The sequence below is a fragment of the Erpetoichthys calabaricus genome, chromosome 1 (assembly GCF_900747795.2).
Source record: "Erpetoichthys calabaricus chromosome 1, fErpCal1.3, whole genome shotgun sequence".
In the NCBI taxonomy this organism is placed as follows: Eukaryota; Metazoa; Chordata; class Cladistia; order Polypteriformes; family Polypteridae; genus Erpetoichthys; species Erpetoichthys calabaricus.
The window spans coordinates 263,330,523-263,354,783 of NC_041394.2; the positions used below are offsets into that span (position 1 = coordinate 263,330,523).

The 24,261-nt window shown below is 38.6% G+C and overlaps 1 long non-coding RNA gene across 1 annotated transcript; it reads right to left on the minus strand.

Annotated features, from left to right (window-relative positions):
• Positions 1-238: 238 nt before the first annotated feature.
• LOC114661612 (uncharacterized) lies at positions 239-7,791 on the minus strand. Its single transcript, XR_003717886.2, has 4 exons — positions 7,721-7,791; positions 4,092-4,154; positions 1,406-2,318; positions 239-1,259 (listed from the first exon to the last, which is right to left on the minus strand). It is a non-coding gene; the product is annotated as an uncharacterized LOC114661612 (long non-coding RNA).
• Between the last annotated feature and the right edge of the window lie 16,470 nt (positions 7,792-24,261).

A 24,261-nucleotide genomic window follows, 5' to 3' on the forward strand; every position in this document is an offset into this window, starting at 1 on the left:
TAAAAAATTGGATACTGGATATTTTGTACCTGATTTGCACTATTTACTATAATCTCCTCCCATATAAATTGTTTCAAGATATGCTCTGAGCTCACTGTTTTTATGATAATGTGGCTGAAATGATTTGTGGTTAAAATAGAACAGAAAGACCCATGCTGTTTAGTTCAAAAGAATTTCAGAGAAAACAAGTACAGGTAGTTGCTTAAGTCTGAGTAAATAATTTTAATATGTTATGAAATTCATTATTGCAAAATTTAGATAAGTGTTTTATTTAAGAATAAGAAAACATTCAACTTCACAGAAATAAGTTTGAAACTAACTAAACAACAGAACACACTTTCTCAGACTTCTTTTCATTCCATGAAATACACCCTGCTTTGAACCTCAGCACTTGGGTGACCAGTAATCAGGATATCCTTCCATTCAGTTAACCTTTCTATCTCAGAGAGCTGAAGATCAGCCTAGACTTAGAACCAATCCTGGAAGGTTACATTAGCCCATACGCCCATTCTCCATCCTATTGGACCAATTTCTATTTGCCATTTAACCAACACACATGTCTTTAGGTTACGGCATAAAAATGAAGCATCTGAAATAAAATCCACCCAGGCTTCTAAAACTTGCAAAAGTCCATACAGACAGTTGTCTATTCTCTTTTGTTTTTTCTCCATGTACTTTGGTCTTCCTTTCATATCCCCAAAGACATGCAATTTAAGTGAATTGGCACTATGGGATTGGGCATTGTAATGAATTGGCACTCCAGGAAGCACTGGCATCTGCCTCGCACCTAATGAGGCTGGTGTCTCTCCCAGCAGCCCTATAAAAATGATGTCCAATATGTGAGGTTGAGAAGAAATATAATTTGGATACAACATAACAGATTTTACAAATGAGGAGACTATTCTCATTGTTCATCAAGCTTATTTCCTATTGTATACATTTTATCACAGTACAGTATATCACTTTGAACTGAGCAACACTTAAAAAGGTTGCAGAGGTCTGAGAACTATATTTGTTTTTAGCATCTTGATTTTTAGAAGTATTTGCATTAATTGCCATACTATTTATTAAAATATATTTAAGTCTGATGAGCTAACTAGAGGTTTAGCGAGAGGCTGTGTAACTGTTATTATCAAACACATAGCTCCAAAGATAAAGTTCTGATTGTTATGATTATGCAGTTGTGTGTGGATACCAGTGCATTGACTTTGCTATATACAGTAATATTATAAACTAGATTTGCATTAACTGAATTAAATCTAAGGATTTAGCTTTGTCTGTGGTGAGCTGGCGCCCTGCCCTGGATTTGTTCCTGCCTTGCGCCCTGTGTTGGCTGGGATTGGCTCCAGCAGACCCCCGTGACCCTGTAGTTAGGATATAGCGGGCTGGGTAATGACTGACTGACTGACTGATTTAGCTTTGTGAATATTCATTAATAAGTCTGTAACTTGATGATTGCAAAGAAGTCATTCTTTAACCCAATTTCATTCGATAATGGAATCAGTATTATGTATCAAAGTAAACTCATTAGTGTTAAACTACCTTATAGTGTTTAATTAATCCTTAACAAGTATGCATACTAGTGTTAAGTTACACACTATATATACAGAATGGAAACACACCTTTTATTGGTACAGTATTGAGGGTTAGTTTAAGAGTGTAAGAGTCCAGGTAACACTGGCAATTTTGCTGCGTTACTCTTATGTTTGGTGATATAAACTAAAAGAAGCCCTGCCTCATCTTTGGCTAGAGTGGTCAGGCTGTGGTCTCATGGGTGACAGCTGACTCAGGACATGCTGGACAGCTCTTAATCCCTAGTGTAGTGTATATAGACCACTATGCTCATGACATTGTACCTACAATTATATATTTTCAGAAAAAATTGGTATAGATTGCAATTGTACTATTTATACAAACACTGAAATTCATTAAACATTCTTCATTTTTAATACAAAATTAATTTTAAATAAAAATCTTGAATTGGTTGCCAACAATTTGAAATAGTAACCGTGAAGTTTCCAGACTACTGTGTTTTATGCCCCTGCAGATTTATTTCGCCTGATCATGAGCTTCTGGTGATGTAGCAGTCTCTTGGTAAAACAATCTTGATAAGCTCTTTGTCCGAAGTGACGCTCCCCATTATTCTGCTGGGGCACCAAGCTGCCAAATGAATCCATCAAACTTACAAACACAGCCAACAGTGATACCACAGTGCCATAGATATATAACTTCAGTATACTGTTCATGGTTGAGGTATAGTATGGCCTCAAAAAATGGTTCTTTCACATATGGTCCTTTTATGATTAGAACACAGGCACCTACAGAAAGAAATTTAAGTGAAAATTCAATTTTGTGTCTAAATATATTTGAATTAACTGTAAACTCAAAAAAGTCACACTTTTCAGCAACAAATATATTATGACTGAAAACAACTTTCTGTAAAAGCATTCATACTCTAATTCAGTTTTTTCTGTTTTCTTTGTCAGTCATTCACTTTAGGTTCTTGGGGAGCTAGTGCCTATTCTACAAGGATTAGACACAAACCAGACCCCAGAGTTAAGCAGGGTCCCTGCTCATCACATGCTACACTCCTGTGCACGGAAAATCATACTGGGCCAATTTCAAGTTAACACTTTGCTGAAAATGCATACCACACAGACACAGAATAGAAAGTAAAAATAAGCCTGAGATCTAAAACGAGGACAGTAGCAATATGCCGGAGCAGCGCTAACCACTGAGCAAACATACTGCCCATTTGGTTTAAACCACCTTGCATAGGACCATTTTCATAAGCAAAAATGAAAATATAACTTTACTTAATAAATTTCCTTAGAACACATTATTCATTAACAGGGATTATTATTCATTAATCATCACCGTAGTGTGAATTAATTCTACATCATCTTCAGCCTGAATACAATGTCGTGTAGGCACAATATTACAGAGTTTTTCTCTTCATTTGAGAAGAAAATAATCTTTTGAGTGAGGTGCATCCATTAGGCTTGAAAGGGACATTAGTAAGTCTTGTTTGGCCAAAGGTTTTCAAATGTGTGGTCAGCTGAAATGACAATGACCCTTCCTGCCCTTACTTATGTGTTTCTAATAAAAAGCCCAAACTTTTGTAAAGTGCATTACTTAAGACTAGAAGGTTTATGGATGTGGTGAGAGAGGACATGCAGGTGATGGGTGTAACAGAACAAGATGCAGAGGACTGAAAGATATGGAAGAAGATGATCCGCTGTGGTAACACTTAACAGGAGCAGCCAAAAGAAGAAGAAGATTACTTAAGACTAGAATAGCATAACTGTTAGGACCACAGGGATTTTATCATTTAAATACTGATTGTCACTTTATTTTGATGAAAAGTTGGCAATTTCAAAGACCTCATAAAAAGGAGAGTCAAATGTACACAAGATCAAAACATGGTATAATAAGAAAGTGGTCATTAAATTTATGGGATTGAGTTACATTTGGGTCAAAGCCAGAATTTTACCGTGCTTAAAAACGTTTTTCCATAATTTTTTTTCCTTTGTATTACTACAAAGTTCAGATGCTGTTTACATCTTTTATAATGTGGCTGCTATGATGTCACAGGTCACATGGCATATACATCATGTGCCTAGCAACTGAACAGCAACACACCTCTAAAATGGTGATACCTTTGAAAAAAAGAAAAAACACACACATACTAGGAGGCCTTAAAGAAATAAACACACAAAACTGTGACAAAATAATGTCATTGAATAATTAATAATAAAAATTGAAACATTATTTGAGTAATCATGTCCATAAAATTCTCAAACCTTCTTAATCTAGAGCTCCAGTGGCCTCACTTCCATTAGGAATTTTATGTCCCACGTGTGTTCTGTTCAGCACTGGGTCTTGGATTTCAAAATGTGATTTAAATTTAAAAAAAGGGACACAACTCAGGTATCTCTTTTAGAAAATACTGTATGTTGAAAATCACACTATTTCTCTTTAACATAATATTTTTTAAAGGATTAATTATGTCAAAAAGACCAGATAATTTTCAAGAAAACATCACTGGACCTGCTTAGTAAATTAACTGTATACTGTATGCGTTACCATACCTGCATGCACATGGAGTGAACCCAGAGTGTTTTAAGATCTGCAAATGGTCTTCAAATCAACACCTGTTAAGGTAAGAAATGATACCGAAGGTAATATACAGTACAAGACACACTGTCATACAGCTCCAAAAAGTAATGTTTTAAGAAAAAGAAAATAATATTAAAACATTCCTTAATTTACATTCTGAAAGTGCTACTGGCCATATGACGTCACTGAGAGTCAGAGCCTTCCCAGCTGCAGCGGGTGCAAGTCATGAACCACCTTTGGCACCAGCCTATCACAGGGCACTAAGCTGGTAACACTGACTTGTGCATCTTTATGTGTAGAAGCCCTGTTTTGACGAGGGGTGAATGCACAGATGCCACACTGGCATTGACTGGGCCCAGTCTGAACCCAGTCTCTTGGAGCTGTGAGGCAGGAGCATTAACTACTGCACCACTTTGCTGCCCAAGCCAGTACCATTTTTGTTGCATTATACAACAATACATGTAACAAAACTAATCATGTCATTTACTGAAATGGAATCATGTATATAACTGACAATGTTTTATTATTATTGACTTCAACTTAAATCATTTCAGTAACTTGTTTTTGTTTAAAGCATCTTTTAATACTAGGGTGTTGTACTGTGTTAGCCATTATGGATGTAATGAGAAAGTCAAACAAAATGCCACCTTTTATTGGCTAACTAAACAGATTACAGTATGCAAGCTTTCATCTTGAGTGAAGAAGGGGTCTGAGTTGCCTCGAAAGCCTGCATATTGTAATCTGTTTAGTTAGCCAATAAAAGCTGTCATTTTGCTTGACTTCTCATTAAAGCATCTTATTAATGTAATGTTAGGAAACTAAATACAGCTGCTATTAGTGGCAGGCACTGCAAATTGAAAATGTGTTTATAAAAAATGCCAAGAAGTCTTAACATTTACAGAGATATATTAGTCAAGGAAATTCATGTTGATTCTGACATAAATGCTTTGCAAGTATCTACAGTAGCCTTATATTTTTCTATTGCTGTGCAACTCTTTGAACTATAATATAAGCAAAGCTTTTATACCAAGCAAGGTTTTAAAGACATACAAGGTAAGTATTGGTCTTAAGTGGAGTAACATGAACTGAATATGCTTTATTATTATTATTGTAGAGGTGCAGTAGTTATATCCAGGGCCGGATTTTCCTATAGGCTAACTAGGCTTCAGCCTAGGGCCTCAAGATCAAGAGGGGCCTACATTCAAATTGTTAGCAAAATTTTATTATCTCTCATGTAATTTACAAACTTAAAAATGGAAGGTGAAAGGGCCTCATAAGTGGAATAGCCTAGGGCCTCTTTTCATATAAATCCGGCCCTGGTTATATCTATTTTGTCACAGGTGTGGCCTTGACTGCTGAACCCTTTCACTGTCTGTGTGGAGTCTGCATGTTCTCTATATGTTTGCACGTATGTTTCATGTGGCTATTCCAGTTTCCCTCTCATGGCCTATGTTTGGCCAACACATTTATCCAAGTCACCATGCAAAGTCACATTATAACATGATTGTTTACATACATTTTTGACCATTGTAATGCAGGCAGCTTGAGCATTCTTTGAGTCAGGGCATGGAACTGAAGCCTTTGGTTTCAAGTCCACTGCCCTGTGGTGCTGGCATTGACAGTGGCTCCTGGCATCTCCAGACTGGATAAATAGGTTAGAAAATATATTGGGTGAACTATTAGTTTCACACAAAAGTTCACCTGTTTTAGTCAACTGGAACAATACACCTTTTGGACTTTTAAGGATTAATCAACAGCCTTGGAAATTCCTGCCTATTAATACAGTAACTGTTGTCCACGGCTTAAAAATTACGACTATTTACTGTCTTAATAAATACCTTAAGAATCTAGAGAGCATCGGATAGTGGCTGAGCTGTTGGCTCTTTATGCCGCAAGTGTGCCAGAGCAATCCTGCCCATTGATTCACTTCACTGTGTGACACGCTACAAGTCACTTATAACAGCTACAACACTGAAACATCTTCACTGCGATTTGTTTGACGCTTTGGTCGTGAGTAGGTAGGTAAACAATCGTCCATATTTTTGCGCCTGCTTTCTACACTGGAGCGGCCGCAACATCGATAAGACCCAACTGCTGCTGTTACATCGCAAGTCACACTTAAGCAAACACATCGAACAAATGGCCAGTCCCACACCTGTGCTTTGGGACGTGGGAAGATACCGGAGGAGCTGGAAAAGACGCCCACCACTCCACTTCACACGTTCGACAGTGAGACTGCACTCGAATGTGACTGTTGGTACTGTGAACCTGCACTCCGTGAAAAGTGCCGTACAAAAAGACACAAAACTATATTTAGTGTAAGAAAGCTGCCTGAAGGTGATCAGATGTTTTAATGTTTTACGAAATCATTTTCTTGAATGAAAAATAACATGACTATGATAAAACAAAACATTATTATTATTATTATTATTATTATTATTATGCATTGCTTTAAACCTTTACACATATAAATATAATATTCTGTTACACTGCAACACTTTCCCTCACTCTCGTGATTGTAGCTGGTTTTAAGTACCTCAACATTCCACAGTGTTTTAATAGCATAACGTTGTCACATTAATGGCCTCCCGGGGTATTGGTTTGTGCCCACTCACTCACACTGCACATTCATAGTAGGCCGATGTGGATTCAACCAAATGACTCAAAAACGCAAGTCTTTAGGAGTAAAGTGAGAATGTGGAAAGACCATACGGACAACGACAAGGCACAGATCCGTGAGGCGGCAGTACTCTAGCCGAGAACTTTAACTTTGGCAGGGTGTATGTGCCACCGTGGTGTGTGTTTGAATGTGCCCTACGCTAAAATGGGTCGACGCCTTGCGCATATGATGCCTGCCCTGATTAGATACCGACCCTAAACGTGATGAACGGGTCAGAAAACTGAGAAATGGATGGATCTTGAAAATACTAATAGTTCAAACTAACCAAAAGGTCGAACCGGAGAGGAAATTGTTAATCCTGAAATTGACAAAATCGGTATAATAATAATAATAATAATAATAATAATAATAATAATAATAATGTTCAAAACAGAGAATTGCTGCGGTGGGTTGGCACCCTGCCCTGGATTGTTCCTGCCTTGTGCCCTGTGTTGGCTGGGATTGGCTCCATCAGACCCCCGTGACCCTGTGTTCGGCGTCAGCGGGTTGGAAAATGGATGGATGGATAAACAGAGAATTGTGCAAAAACTACTTGCTTTCCTAAATAAACATCCTCCATTATATTCTGAAGTTCTCGTTCTTCCTGCTCAGTCTGTATTTGTGACAAATAATGAATGAAAAACTAGACCGCCCGTTCATCCGATCCATTTTCAAACCCCGGTAGTCAAATGTAAAGAGGTCTCTGAACGAACGGCACAAATTAGAACGCAGACATTAAGCCCACTGAGCCGTCTTAACCAGTACATTATATGGTCAGTTAAACATTCAGCAAGCAGTTTTCTTTCCCAGTCCCACTTCCATACAGCCTCAAACTGGTAATGTTAAAAAAATGCTGAAAGCCCAGTGACGTTCGAAGTTCACGTCTGTAAGACGTCTGAGCCGACCGTCAGGCATTTGATGCTTGCTTTGCGCAGAACTCACCAGTTTTGCCAGAGCAAATAACGCCTTCCTCCGCGTATCGCACGTCCTCGGTGTTAGTGAGCCAAACTTTAAAAGCTTCCTTATATCACGGCACGTGAGCTCCCTCCGGTGATCTGCCAACTTGGCACCGCCTATCTCGATCGCTGCCGCATAAAGCCTTCATGCCAGCCCACAGTTGATAGAAATTTACAGATAGATCGAATTACTTTAGATAGAATTAGCAGCCACTGATGAGAAGAAACGTTGTCCTCCATGGACTAGTGCCGCTAGTCAGTGTAGGCTCATTGTCCTAGGTTTTTTATATACTTTTAAAGTTTTTGTCCTTGTAAGTTTCAAGAGAAAACATAACGGAATGTGGTACAGTTACTTTAATTACTGGCGCCTTACACTTTGGAGTGATCTTACATCTATTATGACTGGTGTTGCGTCTGTCTCAAAATGTTTAAGGAAGCTGAAGAGTGCCATTGTTTACCACGGGCTCTTATATTAGAACCGCCTTCATGGTGCATTTGTCTTGATTGTTTTCGTGGTAGCTACAATAACTATGCAGCATAATTAAACATAATCATCTGCGACCTTCCAACGGGCACTTCTACCTCTTGTAAAACAAGCCCTCCTAGATTACCGTCATGATCAGACCGAAGAAGCCCCGTTATTACATACTTACTTACACCAGTTACTGTGGATTAAGAAAGCATTCAGACCCTTTCACTTCATGCATACGTTATTGTGTTGTAGATTTCAATATAAATGCATCAATTCACCATCTTTGTAAATCAAGCTACACTCAATAGCAACAAAGGGAAAACATGTTTTCAGAAAGGTTTGCCAATTTATTAAAAATGCAAAACTGAAATTGCAGACCCATTGCCATGGCATTCCACATTCTGGTCAGGTGCATCCTGTTTACTTTAATAGTCCTTTAGAGGTGTCTAGAACTTGAATGGATTCCATCTGTAGGAAACTGAATTAATCAGATATCAATCATTTGTATACCATTCACACTGCACATCAAGACAAAAACCAAGCCATGAAGTCCAAAGAACTCTCTGTAGACCTGTTTGTTGAAATTGTCGAGAGGCATAGATCATGGCAAAGGTGTTGAACTATTTCTAAATCTATGAGTGGCCTCAGCAGCACAGTGGCCTTAATAATTGTGAGATGGAAAAAGTTTAGAAGCACCAGATCTCAATTGGTCACACTGATTAACCAGACAAGAAGGTTCTTTGGTCAGGTCGGTGATCAAAAACTCAGTGGTCACTCACAAGGCTTCAGAAGTTCTCTGCTAAGATTGGAGAAGTTGTCAAAAGGTGGACTATCTCAGTAGCACTCCATCAATAAGTTATATATAGTAGAGTGGCTAGACGAAAGCCAGTCTTGAGTAAAAGGCATATGACAGCCCAGTAGAACCTTACCAAACAGCATTTAAAGGACTCTGGTCTGTAGAGACAAAAGTTAGTTTGGGTAGAACTCCAAGTCTGCTCATCACGTGCCTAATACCATCCCTCCGATGAAGAATGGTGGTGACAGCATCATGCTATGGGGGTGTTAGTCATAATTGAGGGAAGGATGAATGTAGCCAAATACAGAGAGATTCTTATGGAAAATCTGCTCCAGAGTGCACAGGACTTCAGACTGGAGTGATGGTTCCCCTTTCAGCACCACAATGACCTGAAACACACAGCCAAGACAATGCTGGAGTGACTTTGGGACAAAGTACCAACTGTCCTTGACTGGCCCAGCCAAAGCACAGAGTTAAATCTCCTAGAACACCTATGGAGAGACCTGAAGATGGCAGTTTATAGACACTTCCCTTCCTGTCTAATGGAGCCTGAGAGGATCTTCTAGGAACAAATGGATACACTTCCCAAATCCAGGTGTACAAAGTTTGTAGAGACTTGCCCAAGAAGACTTGAAGCTGTAATTGCTTCCAAAAGTGGGCCTAGAAAGTCCTGAATTAAGAATCTAAATACTGTACTTATATAAATGAGAGATTCCAGTTTTTGATTTTTAATAAATCTATAAACCTTTTTGAGGACATGCTTTCATATTATCCTTAGTGCAGATTAATGATGTAAAAACTAGCACATTTTTTCTTTTTAAAATGAAATCAACAATGCAGTAAAGTGTGCAGGAAGTAAGGGATCTTAATATTTTCTGAATCTACTGTAAATTGCATCCATCACAAACTTTCATTTCTGTTGCATATTCTTTTCACAGCTTTACACCGTCATAGCCAAGGAGTGCAGACTTTGAGGATGAGAAATGCATTAAATGTACATGGATGTTTGCAGGGATGCTGCTTGCCTGTCTCGTAGATGCAGCCATATGAAGTTAAAAGCATCTGTGAAGGAAGACTTGGATTTGAAAAGAGCAACTGTGAGCCAACGTGTTTTTTTCCTAACTTTTCTCACATTAATATTTTAATTCTTATTCCAGTCTTTAACAATCCTTCAGTTGTCTTACTTGCTTTTCCTGTTCACAGCATTGAGAAGCTACTACCTATCATAGCAACAACCTAACGTGGAGAATACAGGCCTGTATCTGCAGAATAATTAACATGTCAAACTGAAATTGTCTTTGGACTGTGGGAGAAGCCACTGACCTAGACTTGTCATGGTGTATTAGGCATGTGTAGACCAAACTGTCTTTGTGTATAATAATAGTATTATTACATTTGTAAGGCACAAAATGTCCAACCAGCATGCAACACATCACCACTCTCCAGTGCCATGACAAACTCTTTGTACCTTTTTTAAAGTATATACTCTGTGACCACCAGGGGGCGTTGCAGCACCCCAAACCCCAGACACAACCTCACAAACAAACATCCTGGTAAGATAAAAGGTTTATTTTCACAAAATGCCTTCCACAAAGGCTCCAAAAGTGTGATAAATTCAGCACAACACAGTTTCTCTCTCTCTCTCTTCTTTTTCTTTCATTTTTCTCTCTTAATTTCTCTCTTATTTTTCTCTCTTAGTTTCGAAACTCCCTAAAGTCCTACTGTCTATCACATAACTTGGTAGCTTATTCCAAGTGTCTATGGTTCTCTTTATAAAGAAAAAAGGATTGTGGAAAATTTACCCTTAACAAGTTTCCAACTGTGTCCCCATGTTCTTGATGAAATAATTTTATAATAACAGTCTTGATCCACTGTACTAATTCCCTTCATAATTTTAATGTACAGAAAACAACGTCCATGATTATCACAAGATTTACCCTGCTACATTAAGCATACCCCCACTCCTCCAGCGCCAAACCCTGTTTTTAGAATCTTGGCTACTCACACTCCTGTCTATTGACCCAATGTTCTTGGTAGGAAGTAATCATTTCAACTTTTTTCGGGAATCACCTGGGTTCGCTTCCCGGGTCCTCCCTGCGTGGAGTTTGCATGTTCTCCCTGTGTCTGCGTGGGTTTCATCCGGGTGCTCCGGTTTCCTCCCACAGTCCAAAGACACGCAGGTTAGGTGCATTGGCGATCCTAAATTGTCCCTAGTGTGTGTTTGGTGTGTGGGTGTGTGTGTGCCCTGCGGTGGGCTGGCGCCCTGTGCCTGGCTGGGATTAGCTCCAGCAGACCCCCGTGACCCTGTGTTAGGATATAGCAGGTTGGAAAATGACTGACTGACTGTTAAAAAGCTAGGTGTTGTCTTCAATTTAAACATATGTATTTTAGATCTGTAAAACTGCCAATTTTATCTATGAAATATTGCTAAGATCTGAAAAATGTTGTCAGTCAATGACGCTGAGAAACTAGTGCGCGTTTTTATTTCTTCTAGACCTGATTACTTTAATGCCCTACTGACCATCTGTTTAACCGAGGTGTTGAATAAACTTCAGCTTGTATAAAATGCTGCTGCCAGAGTTCTTACGTGGACCAAGAAAAGGGAACTATTAGTCCTGTATTAGCTGCCTTACATTGGCTACCAGTCAGATTTTGCACAGAGTATAACATTTTACTACTGACCTATAAGGCAATACATCTTCTGACCCTTAGCAATTTAATGAATTTATTACATTTTTATAATCCTTCTCGGCTATTGAGATCTCTAGATTCTGGCCTATTTATGTCTCGAATGAAAAAAATCACAGCAGGCCAAAGGGTATTTGCATATAGGGCCACAAAGTTACGGAATAGCATACCACCTTCGTTTCATAATAATTAGGAAAAGACATGGCATTTATATAGCGCTTTCTCAAGACACTTAGAGCGCTTTCCATATAGGCAGGCATATTAAATGTTTACTTGCTTAAGTAAGGTTTTTCATGAAATTCAAGCATGACTTAACTTATGCAATGCTATGCTGATAACACAGCATTATAAAATATTCAATTTATCTATTATATATATAAAAGCCAAATACCACTGACACACTCATCACGAAATCTCCTGAACCATGAGGACTTGGGACTTGAAATTTGGAATGTAGGTTACCCTTGGCCCATAGGTGCTTGCTAAGAAACCGTTTTCTGTCTGTGTGTCTGTCCACTTTTCACAAGAGAATTACTTAATGGATTTAGATCTGGTTGTTTTCTATAATTTGCTTGAACTTTCCGGTTGATTTTGCGACTTCTTTCATCGCGCTAAGTATCATAGTTCGCTTGCGGTACTGATATATTTATGCAAATCCAACAGGGTGGCTGTGGGCTGACAGCAGTGGGCCGGGGCCTTCCTCATTCACTTGCCAGCCTCTGTTCGAGTTAGTCTACGTCTCGCCACATGTTGGAGTGCTCCTTGCCTTCGCTTAGCTAGCGATACCCGTTTGTTCAACAGACATTATTATCTACAGATTGTTAAGGAGTAACGTTTGATATTTTTGAGAGAGAGATCAGAGCTCCATGTGTTTTAGAGGGTAGCTGCTGATTGCCAGAGATATCACGGCCATGTGCTTTTCTCCCCACGTGGGGAGTGCTTTCCCGTCAGAGCTGAACACGATCAGATACAGTGCCATCGTCTATTGATTTTTAAAGTTTGTTCTGTTTCATTACTTCTATGGGTGAAGCCATGGGGTACACCTAGTCTAATATATAAAGCTGTGTGTGTGTGTTTGTCTGATATGCAAATCCACACCGTTGACTCTATCTTGGCCAAATTTTGCACGCATTCTCTATTTGCCCAGGGCAGGACTGAAGGCTTTGTTTTGTCCCACAGCACTCGGTACCCCTGCTAGTATTCTTCTATAATGACTTGGAATAGGTTTCAGTATTCCACTGCTGTTGTTCTTAATGGATTCTTTCTAAAGAGTGAAGTTATCAAAGTTTACAAAATTGCTTAAAGAATAGACATTATTTTGAGGTCGAGGTTTAACATTTAGTACAAAAATACAAGACAATGTCACTTTTCCTTAAAATGACTTAATATAAAATGTCCATTCCTTCAGGTGCTGAAAATGCTTAAGCTGGTGTTACATTATGTGACTTTTTGTTGTGGAATATTTCAGGTTAGCTGATTGCAGTCACTGCACTGTGTTAAATTACATGACTTAAAATCGCAGCCCATGTCACATTTAGTGGCTGAGCACCAACCTTCCAGTACAGTTGTGCTTGGTGCTTTTTTTGTCATCCGATAGCGTGATGCCTGAGGGAGCTGGCAAAGTATGAAGGGTTAACTGGCGTAATGAGTTCATCAGCAATCTCTGCCCTTTATTTTTTCCATTCTGTTTTTGTACATAAAACACAAGACATCTTACAAATGAACTTCGTTTTTATTTGTGGGGGTCAAAACACGTGTGTTCCTTATTCCTTGTTGCTACATTCTATGCCTAGTACTTCTGGCTGAACGCTCATTGGTTCTCAGCTCTCGCACACAAAGAGTCCACCCTTTGACCAAAGAGTTTGATTTTATTCTAACCAGTTGCAGACTAGTTGGTCTTAGTTGTTGTGTATGTTACATCAAGAGATTGTCTTCATATGATCATGCCACCGACTGCTTCTGACTAGCTAAGATTATGTAAATGAAGGCCACGACTGAAAATCTCCAGAAAAGTCATCTAATGTGACATAGCTTTAAGACTAATGAAGGGCAGAATGTGTAAACCATCAATCTATCCATTCCTCCATCTATTACCTTTTACCAAAGTTGCTTAATTTAAGTCATGGGTAACTTTTACCTATCCCAGTAGCATCAGATGCAACACAGAAACCAACCCCTAGCCAACATGCCATCACAGGCCACACTTTCCAGGTAAGAGTTAACAGTTTGTCTTCTCTACACAACTTTTGGTTGAAAACAGGAGCACTGGGAAGAATTCCAGACAATGATAAGGAGAACACACAGGGAGTGACCAGACTAGGATTCAAATCCACAATGCAGGATCTATCAGGCAGCACCACTAACCACTATGCCCCCTAAAAAACACTCAAAGTTAATTCAGGATAAGGTTATTGAAATTAGAGGAATATTTCCAAAACACTGAAAAGTACAGTAAAGTCCATTACAATGAAAAAGGGAGAATATGGCACAATCGTGTATCTGAGTAGAAGACAGTGTCCTGCAAATTGAGGGAGGCCAACAAGAGTCATACATCTATGGTGCCATTTCCAGTGTTGGTTCCAGCCTTACACCAGATGCTTCTAGGACTTTGACCAGAATTGACAGGGTGTAGTAATGGATGGAAAGAAGGAAGGATGGATGTATGGACGGATGTGGAATATTCCTTAATTTATAGACTTGAAAAATGGAACTTTTTACATTTTATCCACCACCTACGTACAGTAACTGCATTCAGGCCTTCCAGCTTTGCCAGGTATATTACAAATAAAATAATGTTGCTCCAGTGAATTTCTCTGCCAACTGTGGGCACTGACTTTTGACTGTGTAGCTCATGTAGTATGTCTGTTTAATGTGTAATAAGTGGTTGCCTTCTTAGATCCACCTTCTTCTCCCACATAATCACCTATAAAGGCAAAGCTCTTTAAATCAGCAGCAAGTTTCAATACGTTATATACTGAATGTTTGTATGTGCAATTCTGACAATGAAATGCCAAAACATATGACCTAAACATCTTTGAATTAAGCATGATAGTGGACGCCAGGCTCTGCGGCATGAGTGAATTAGGAGTAGCAAACCTGCTGAAGTGTGTACATATAAGAGTGGTGTGGGATTAGACCAGCATCCATAAGGGATCCAGCTAATGGTGGTCCTATGATTAGAAAAAAACAAGAGGTGGGCACAGCTTGTGTAGCTTAACAAATGGTTTGCAATCAGTCTACTACCTGCTGAGTATGCACAGCTGCTGAAAAATGTATGCAGAAATGCACAATATGTTTTATCTTGTGCCTTGAGCATGGGAAAGGCGCTATATAAATAAAATGTATTATTATTATTATTGTCACAGATGGGTTATGACAGGTAAAAATACACAAAATCTGCACCAAAAACAATTATCAATTTTTTTCTATGTCATATTTATTAATTCTAATGCTGATATTGATATATATAATGTTAATAATAATGATAATTTAATGTACATTACATTATAGGTAATGTAGATGTTTTCTTTATATGTAAATTGCAACCAAGTTTCGGTACAGTATAAGCTGATTGATTTCAATGAGCACAGACTAGTTAAATGAGATAAATATTTTTTCTAATAAACTAGTTGGCTCTTCCCCCTGCTCGCTTTGCTCACCAACCCCAGGGCAGGCGCTACGCACTAGCCACTTCACGGATCTGCTGCTCGTGTATGTGGAAGCGGATGCCCAATTTAAACAGATTGTAACAATTTCCATAAAAATAACATATACATAATAGAACTAACTACATTGCAGCGAGTAATTAACCATAGTAAAAAATAGTAAAACATCCATCCATCCATCCATTATCCAACCCGCTATATCCTAACTACAGGGTCACGGGGGTCTGCTGGAGCCAATCCCAGCCAACACAAGGATAAATTGAAAGAAAATTATGTTTCATATTTTGTTTTAGGTATTCATTGCATTATATGTTTTCTTTCTGTTTGGCTTAGAAATTAATATGCAAATACTTTTTAAACGTACACTTTTACTGTCAAACTTTAGTAAAAACAATTTTTTGAATGAACTTTTCTTCAATATCACATTGAATTTTGATTCCGTGTTTAGACTTGCATCGTGACAACGCAATGTATAACTGCCCGTGAGTCAATATTGTTTCTTTCTCTCTAATAAATAAACCAACTTTTTCGAATCTTTGTCCCTGTGATTTGTTAATTGTCATAGCAAAAGCTATTCTAACGGGAACCTGTAAACATTTTAATACAAATGGCATATCATGATCTCCTTTGGTGTCTAATGTTATACGCGGAAGATGTACTACATTACCTTTCTTGTCACCTGTTAAAATTTTACATGTCATTGCTGTGTAACCGATCGACTATTTTCATGTTAATTCATTTGACTTCATTGTTTCTCAGTGCTAGGATTACCCGTGTACTCATTTCTTCTGTTGATAACCCTTCGGGTGGAATTCCTCAATAAGATTTGGACATAATAAGTCTTCTTTTATTGGGAACTTAAAGTGAGGAAAACGTAAAAATGTATAAGAGGTAAGAATGCAAAAACCATGTCTGACAAAAGCATTCACATGAATGAGAGGTGAGAGGACCATGGGCCTGGTTGAAAAATGGTTGAAAGTAGGGCGAAACTTGAAAAAAATCTCTTGGCTATAGTCTAGTCTCAAGGTTTACTTTTATAATAGAGAGATATTAATTGCCTTTATGAATAAACTTAGTTTTGGTAACAAATCAAATGCATTTACATTTAGATGTTTTTTTCAAAATGATTTACAAATGAGGTCAACATAATCGAGTAAACGTCAGTTAGTCTTTTTTAAAACCGATTTTAAAAGACAAGAATACAAAAATTGACCAAAACAAGTGACAAGTGTTCTAGACCTTATACTGTAAGTAACCAAGCATTAAACCAAAGCACAAGACTAGTTATCCTTACCTTAACTACAAAAAGAACCTAGCATCTTATTAAAAGTAACATCAATTTAAAACATTTTTATGCTATTTCTTAGTTGCCTTAAACAGAAACACTGTACTGCAGCCATTATTGTCTGAAAATGGCCCCTTCAAGATAACCAATTAAATTTGTATTATAATTTCTTTATCTTAGTCCAACTAAACAAAAAAAGGGTGGCATACTACTGTTTTGTTATATTGAAAAATAACCAAACAAATGACATTTCATCCATCAAAACATGAAGTTGCTCAGCGATCATCTCACTTCTCATGCTTACACCCAAGGTGTCATCCAAAATAATCTTAATCAACAACAACAACATTTATTCATATAGCATATTTTCATACAAATAATGTAACTGAAAGTGCTTTGCACGATGAAGAAAGAAAATTTTATAAAAAATAAAAATATAAAAATAAAAGCAAGATTAGGCAATACTAAAAAACAAAGAATAAATAAAGTAAGATCTGATGGAACAGAAAAAAAAAACTCCACTGGGCATTCTATCTATCTATCTATCTATCTATCTATCTATCTATCTATCTATCTATCTATCTATCTATCTATCTATCTATCTATCTATCTATCTATCTATCTATCTATCTAATACAACAATTAATAAATTCATGTAAATAACACAGACATAGCAAATTGACATTGTTCATTGACCTAACAGAATATTTCAGATTGACAAATTTCAAGAACTTTTTGTACTTCTGACATTTTGTTCTGCTGAAAAGGAAAAAAATGTACTAGGCAGTCTGATCTGGCTTTGTGACTCAAAGTGATGCTTTACAGGAATGTTTTACATTTTTTCTCATTTTTGTTTATATTTTTGATAGCTTAAAATAGTAATCTTTCCCCAAATGTAGAAATGTTTAAACTCATTTTATACAGACATAGTGTATCCACAGTATGTATTAATCTTTCATGCAAGTAAAAATTTAAAAATAAATACATAATACATTCTGGCTTCATAGCTACTCCCTAAAGATAAGAAATGATGAAGTATTTCCAAAAGAATCAGGTGCCTATGGCCCATGCGAAATAACAAACCCAGTTACCTAATTTGTGTTTTTTAACTTTCACCCAGACAGACAGCTTGTTGGGAGTAAGGGCCACTGTTGGCATTCAGTCCAAATTAACTTTTGTTTCAGACACTTTTATATTAGCATCTAGAGAGAGTATTTATTACCAAGATATATTTGAATATTTAAAAAGTAACTATGTTTAATAAATTAAAAAATAGAAAACTTAAAAAATGACAGTTTTTGACTGGCAACTTTAAGGGAAAGAGATGAGAACCCCATCTATCAATTTTTATAACTCATCCATTTGAGGTTCACGGTGAAGCCACATATCCCAGCATCACAAGGTGGCAACCAACCTTGAAATGGGCACCTGTCCATCACAAGACACACTCATTCATACCAACAGGGAGTTAAAAATAAGTTAGATGACATGCAGTAGGTGTGCAACCTGAGATGTCCTCATTCAGCTCAAGTAACAATTTGTTACCATCTGGCAGTGTATCTTAGTAAATTAAGATGAAGAACAAAAGCAAGAATTCTGCGATTGATTTCTAAAGTGACAATGAAACTGCAACCAGCAAGAGTAGTAACAAAGGAGAGAATTAAAACAAACCTGTGTGTCATTATGAACAATGCTGCACATCCTCCCTCTGATACACTAACATTGAGGACTTTCAGCCAACGAATCTTTTATCAGAAGTGTATCAGGAAACACTACTGGCACTCTTTAGTTTATCTATCTATCTATTGTGGCACACGGCTGGGCATGGTACCCAGCCGGGACACCCAGGAGGACCAGAGGAGGGCTTGAGCCTCCTCCAGACCATGAGGGGGCGACCGCCCTGGTTACTTTGGGGGCCACGGGTACCGAGCTTTGAAGCTCAACCCTGTAGGGGCCCGTGGTCACCGCCAGGGGGTGCCCGGATGCCTTGGGAGCCATGGACCTCAGCACTTCCGCCACACTGGGAAGTGCTGGGGGGAAGAAGAGCAGGGACACCCGGAGTGCTTCCACGGATGCAGCCGGCACTTCCGCCACACTGAGGAGCACATCTGGGTGCTTATAAAAGGGGCCACCTCCCTTCATTCAGGGCTGGAGTCGGGTGAGGAGAAGGACGAGGTCTTGAGAAGAGAGTGGAGGCGGCCTGAAGAGACGAGGCAGAGTGTGAGAGGCCTGGACTTTGGGGGAGTATCTTGGGGTCTGTGTTGCACTTATTGACTTGTAAATAGTAGGAACTGTAAATAAACATGTGGTGGTGCATAATACCATATCTGCCTGTCTGTATCCAAGGCTCGTTCCACACTATCTATCTAAAGAGCAAATCATGTATAATATTTTGATATTTTTATTTTTCTTAATTGTAGTGTTAGTAGAACGTATTAAACAGAAACCACAGCTTTGAGCTAAGCATGAGTCAAATAATTAGAAAAAACATTCATGAAAGAGTAAGCTAGAAATTAAAATCAAATATGCTAAGTTGGTAACCTGAAATCTAATTTCTGAATTTATTTATAAGGAAGTCCTTCCTTTTGTCAAACACTGAAGCATGAGGAGCACTTAAGGAGCTTTGTTTGGGGATGCACAGCCTCTTAGCTTCTATTCCATTTCCTTCTTTAGAATGGGGGAGGACACCCCAGAAGATGCATGCTGTCACTTCCACGCCACCTCTTTGAGACTTGCCTCTTTCGGCTCCTTCTACTCTTAAAGTATACCAACACAGGAGGCTTATATTCACAGGAGGAACAAATTCAAAGAAGGATGGTCCCATTGGAAGAAGCTTATTTATTGTCCAGGCTTGCATATTCAATTTGCCATATACTCTATTTTTCTGATTTTTTTTTTAACAATATACCCACTGGGACAGCAGTCCTTATCTTTTTTTGTCTTGTCTTTACACTTTATTTTGTTTAAAATAAAAGTACAGACAGCACTACTGTCATCATTTCATTCTAAATAACATGGCATCTGACATGTCACCAACTCATGCATGTACAGAGAAATGCTGTAAATGAGAAAGTGTCCCTGTATATCAAGCATGACCCTAAGAACAGAATAATGTAATCAAATGCTGTAAATGAGAAAGTGTCCCTGTATATCAAGCATGACCCTAAGAACAGAATAATGTAATCAACACAAAAGAAAGAAAATAATAAATAAAACTAACTTTCAAAGAAATACAATGTAGAAAATTATCCAAAAGAAACTAGTGAAAATTTATCCCACGAAGATCATCCCCTGCATCAAAGCTCTGTCCCAAGCAGGGGATAGTTGCACAGCCCACACAAAATATAATGAATACATTTTTATTGGTCAGTAGGATCTCTGATATCTTCAGATTTGGAATCGTTGAAGTGGTCTGCATCTTTATTATCTGCAGTGCCAGGCAAGAGAAAAAGAGGAAGGCCTAAGAGAAGGTTTATGGATGTGGTAAGAGAGGACATGCAGGTGATAGGTGTAACAGAACAAGATGCAGAGGCAGAAAGATATGGAAGAAGATGATCCACTGTGGCAACCCCTAATGGGATTAGCCGAAAGAAGAAGAAGTGGGGTCTCAAATATCTTCAGATTTTGAATTGTTGAAGTGGTCTACATCTTTATTATCTGCAGTGCCAGCATTTAGATATGGTGTCTCAGCTGAGCTGGAGGTCCAAAGGACCTGAGACCATCCCTTCACAGAAGGGTGAAACTAAAAAGAACAGCTGGAATTCTCACCCTGGTCCCTCTGTAAACTTCAATGTTGCGAGTTGTCGTCAACCGGTAGCAAGGACAGGAACACAGATGAAATGTTGGGGTGCCAACAGGGCCACTCCGTTTACTTCATAACAAACAAAATAACAAAATAATAAGCATGTGATGCCACCAAATACAACGGAACATAATAGCTGTCAGCTCTTATAATGTTCAGCACTTAAAGGAGTCATGCTTATCGTCAGACTTTCTTCTTCCAAATGAGCTGCCACCTTCCAGGAGCACCCTATTTTTATAGCTCCTGGACCAGAAGGGGTGGAATTCGTTGCCCTCACTGGGCGGCTTTTCCAAGTTGTGGATGGAAAAGGATTCAAAGTGGTTAGCGATCGCACAACCTCAATGCCCCAGAGTGTTAGTGCTTACCTTAGACGAGCCCAGAAGGCGACCCTCTGACGTGCATGTGTGACAGAGTTGAGCCTGACAGTGATATTCACGGAAGTGCTGAGAGGCCCATTCTGTGGTAGCTGTCCTGGGCTCTACTCGTATTGTTCAAGGGCAAAACAACTGTGGCCGGCTGTATCCTCTGAGCAAAAAGGTCAGTCAACCAGATGCTAAGATTTTGCAGAAGAGACAATTATTGAAGAAGATGCTTCTTCAGTAAAGGTCTAGCTTTAATGTAATAAAGAAAAAGATTTTTATAAAAGGCAGTGATATAATCACAGAAAAAAGAGGCTCATATACTTTTGGGGTCTGTTAATGGAGGCACCATTTAATTTGCTGTATAGCAAGCATAAAAAAAACAAGTGGAAAAAGTTAAAAGTATTAGGTTGATGGGACTGGTTGGGCAAATAATAGATACTGATTTCCTGTCTCCTTTTGCTGTGTGGTGGCAGAAGAGGAGTTACAGATGGAGCAGAAGCCATGTTACTGGTCTACTTTGGGGGCGCATTCAAGCTGCAGACCTCCAGAGCTCCACTGTATTGAGAAGCCAATCAAATTACACACATCTGATGATGCTTAGTCTCCTTTGCATTATGCGTCAGCGATGTTATGCGATACACCCAGTCTTTTGCATCTTTCTCAACGCGACCATTTCCTTCCATTTCGTAATCATGAAACATACTTATTCTATGGGTAAGATTAGGGTTGTGGAAGGATGAGCTTACTGGAGTCAGTGTGTCTTATAGTGGGTGTGTCACACAGCAGAAGTATCTCTCAGGTAGAGACACTGTCACAAAGTACCGAGGGCTACACCCATACCCTTCTGCTGTGTAAATCATGCAACATAAACTTGAAAATTTGATTGGCTGTTCACCAGGGCTACAGAAAATCAGGTGTCCTGGAGTCTGCAGCTAGACCTTTCTCGGAAAATGGTTAGTGACTGTGTTACATCCAATTCGTTCCTAAGTGCACCTGTTAATTCACTCCCCATGCTATACATGTAACATTATACATCCACATTATGCAATAATTTTACACAGTAGACATTCATTAAAGTATTTCCTCATTACAAACACTATATTTCAGTTTCTAGTAATTAATATACCAATAAAACATGTTTCCAGTACTTGACCATTTATTCTGTTTTACACTTAATAATGAAATTCTAATTCTAATTCTAATGAAAGTCTCCATCTTATTTAAAATATTGAACTACACTTTTCAAATATAGAATGTCTTTTTATGTTAAAGAGCTATCTATCACTCGTGCATCATGCATGAACCTCATTTTAACAATACTACCCATTTTCTGTATTTTTCAAGATTGAATAAATGTGAACTTTTTAAACATCGATTTGGTGCCCTGTCTTGGGTTATTTTCTGTCATGTGTTCAGTGCTGCCAGGTTAGGCTTTGGACCTCGATATAACTGAATTGGAATAAGAGGGATGACAATGCATGAATATGTTTAGAAAACTTTCAAAAGCATCCTATAATAATTAACAGATATACATTCTCTTAATATTTAATTATCAAAAAAAGAGAACAGTTTTTTTGAAGCAATATATTTTATTTTACATACAGTATATACTGTACATGCTGTAGCAGTAGAGGCCCCTATTGACCTCTTGAACCCTCAGGTACCACTCCAAACACCAGGTAAAAGTACAGTTATTATTTATTTTATAATAATTACGTGCACAAAGCACCCTCCACTCCACACTACTCATACAATACAATAATCAATCAATAATCACCAATCCTCCTCTCCCAGACGCGTTGCCACCCTTCCACCCAGCTCAGCTCACTCGTCTGGGGTTTCTCAGAGTCCTTTATAGTCCCTGACCCAGAAGTGGTTCCAGCCCTGCAATCCATAAGTCCTCATCACTTCCGGGTCAGATTAAAAGTCCTTTTCTTCAACCTGGAAGCACGTTGTTCCTTCCGGTCATGTGATCAGGACGCACTTCCGGGTTATAGGGCACGTAGCACTCTTCAAGCCTCCCTACAGTGGCTCCTGGTGGTCCCCATGGTATCCAGCTGGGCTGTTTATAAAAACTACAAGGTCCATAAGACCCTGCTGGAATTCGGGGGAACTTCCATGCTGCTGGGAGGGCTCCATCTGGCGGCCTGGAGGTGTGGGACGGAATATTTGGCTGGCCATCCCTCACAATGCATAAATCTTATGTTGTTACAGTTCACTCTTTGCTTGGTGTTGATCCTGGCTCTGTATGAAGTTGTTGTCTTCTGGTTTGCGGAAGTTTAGGATTTGTTTGCTGTAGGCTCTTCCTTTTATCTAAAACCAACATTGATCGTTTTTGAGCTGTTATAATTCTGTTTGTTCTTTTCTTTTTGACTTTAATAAATGTTTAAATATTTATAGAACATTGTTTTATGGTTTCCCCTCTCCTTTGGACATTTCAGATTTTAAAGTTTTTGCCCAATTTTTGGGGTTGTGCAGATAGTAAGCCTGCCTTTCGAGTTTGCAGCCAAGCTAAGTGAGGTGGTGAGGCCTACTCTTTTGGGATCAACCCTGAGTAAAGTACAGGCCTGGCTTTTGTTTTGATGACTGCACCATCTTTAGCTTATTAAGTGACAGGTTCTTTTAATAATGAGAAGTACTCTTTCATACGTGAGTTTAGAATAAATAAACAAAGTAAAAAAAAAAAAAAAAAAAAAAGGAGTGAGCCAGAACAGAATGGTCTAGAATTGGCTTTGCAGAACAACTCAGAAATCAGTGTGGTGTGGACTATGTTGTGCATGCTGAGCCTTCACCCTTTATAGCCACTTTGATTCTTGGAACTTTGAGTTCATCACTACACCAGTGACATCACGAGTCTTTCTTGGCAAAAATGGCTGCATTTTTTCCAAACAAAATGTACTTTTTTCTAATAAAGTTTGCCTTTAACTTAATTTTTAATAAATTCAATTATTATTTTTTAGTTTACAGTAATCCCTTGCTATATCGCGCTTCGACTTTCGCGGCTTCACTCTATCGCGGATTTTATATGTAAGCATATATAAATATATAACACGGATTTTTCGCTGCTTCGCGGGTGTTTGCGGACAATGGGTCTTTTTACTTCTGGTACATGCTTCCTCAGTTGGTTTGCCCAGTTGATTTCATACAAGGGACGCTATTGGCGGATGACTGAGAAGCTACCTAATCAGAGCACACAGTTAAAGTTCCTGTGTGCTGATTGGCTCAGCAACGGAGTGCTGCATTAACCAGGAAGTCTCATCTCACTCATTCAGCATTAACGTGCTCCTGCTACTGCTTCAGGGGCCGTGTCCAAGCGCCAACAGAAGATGCAAATGATTGCAGAAAAGGTAAAAGTTTTGGATATGTTGAAGGAAGGGAACAGCTACACCGCTGCAGGACACCATTATGGCATCAAAGAGTCCACAATTCTTTTTATTTAAAAAGGAGGAAAAGCATA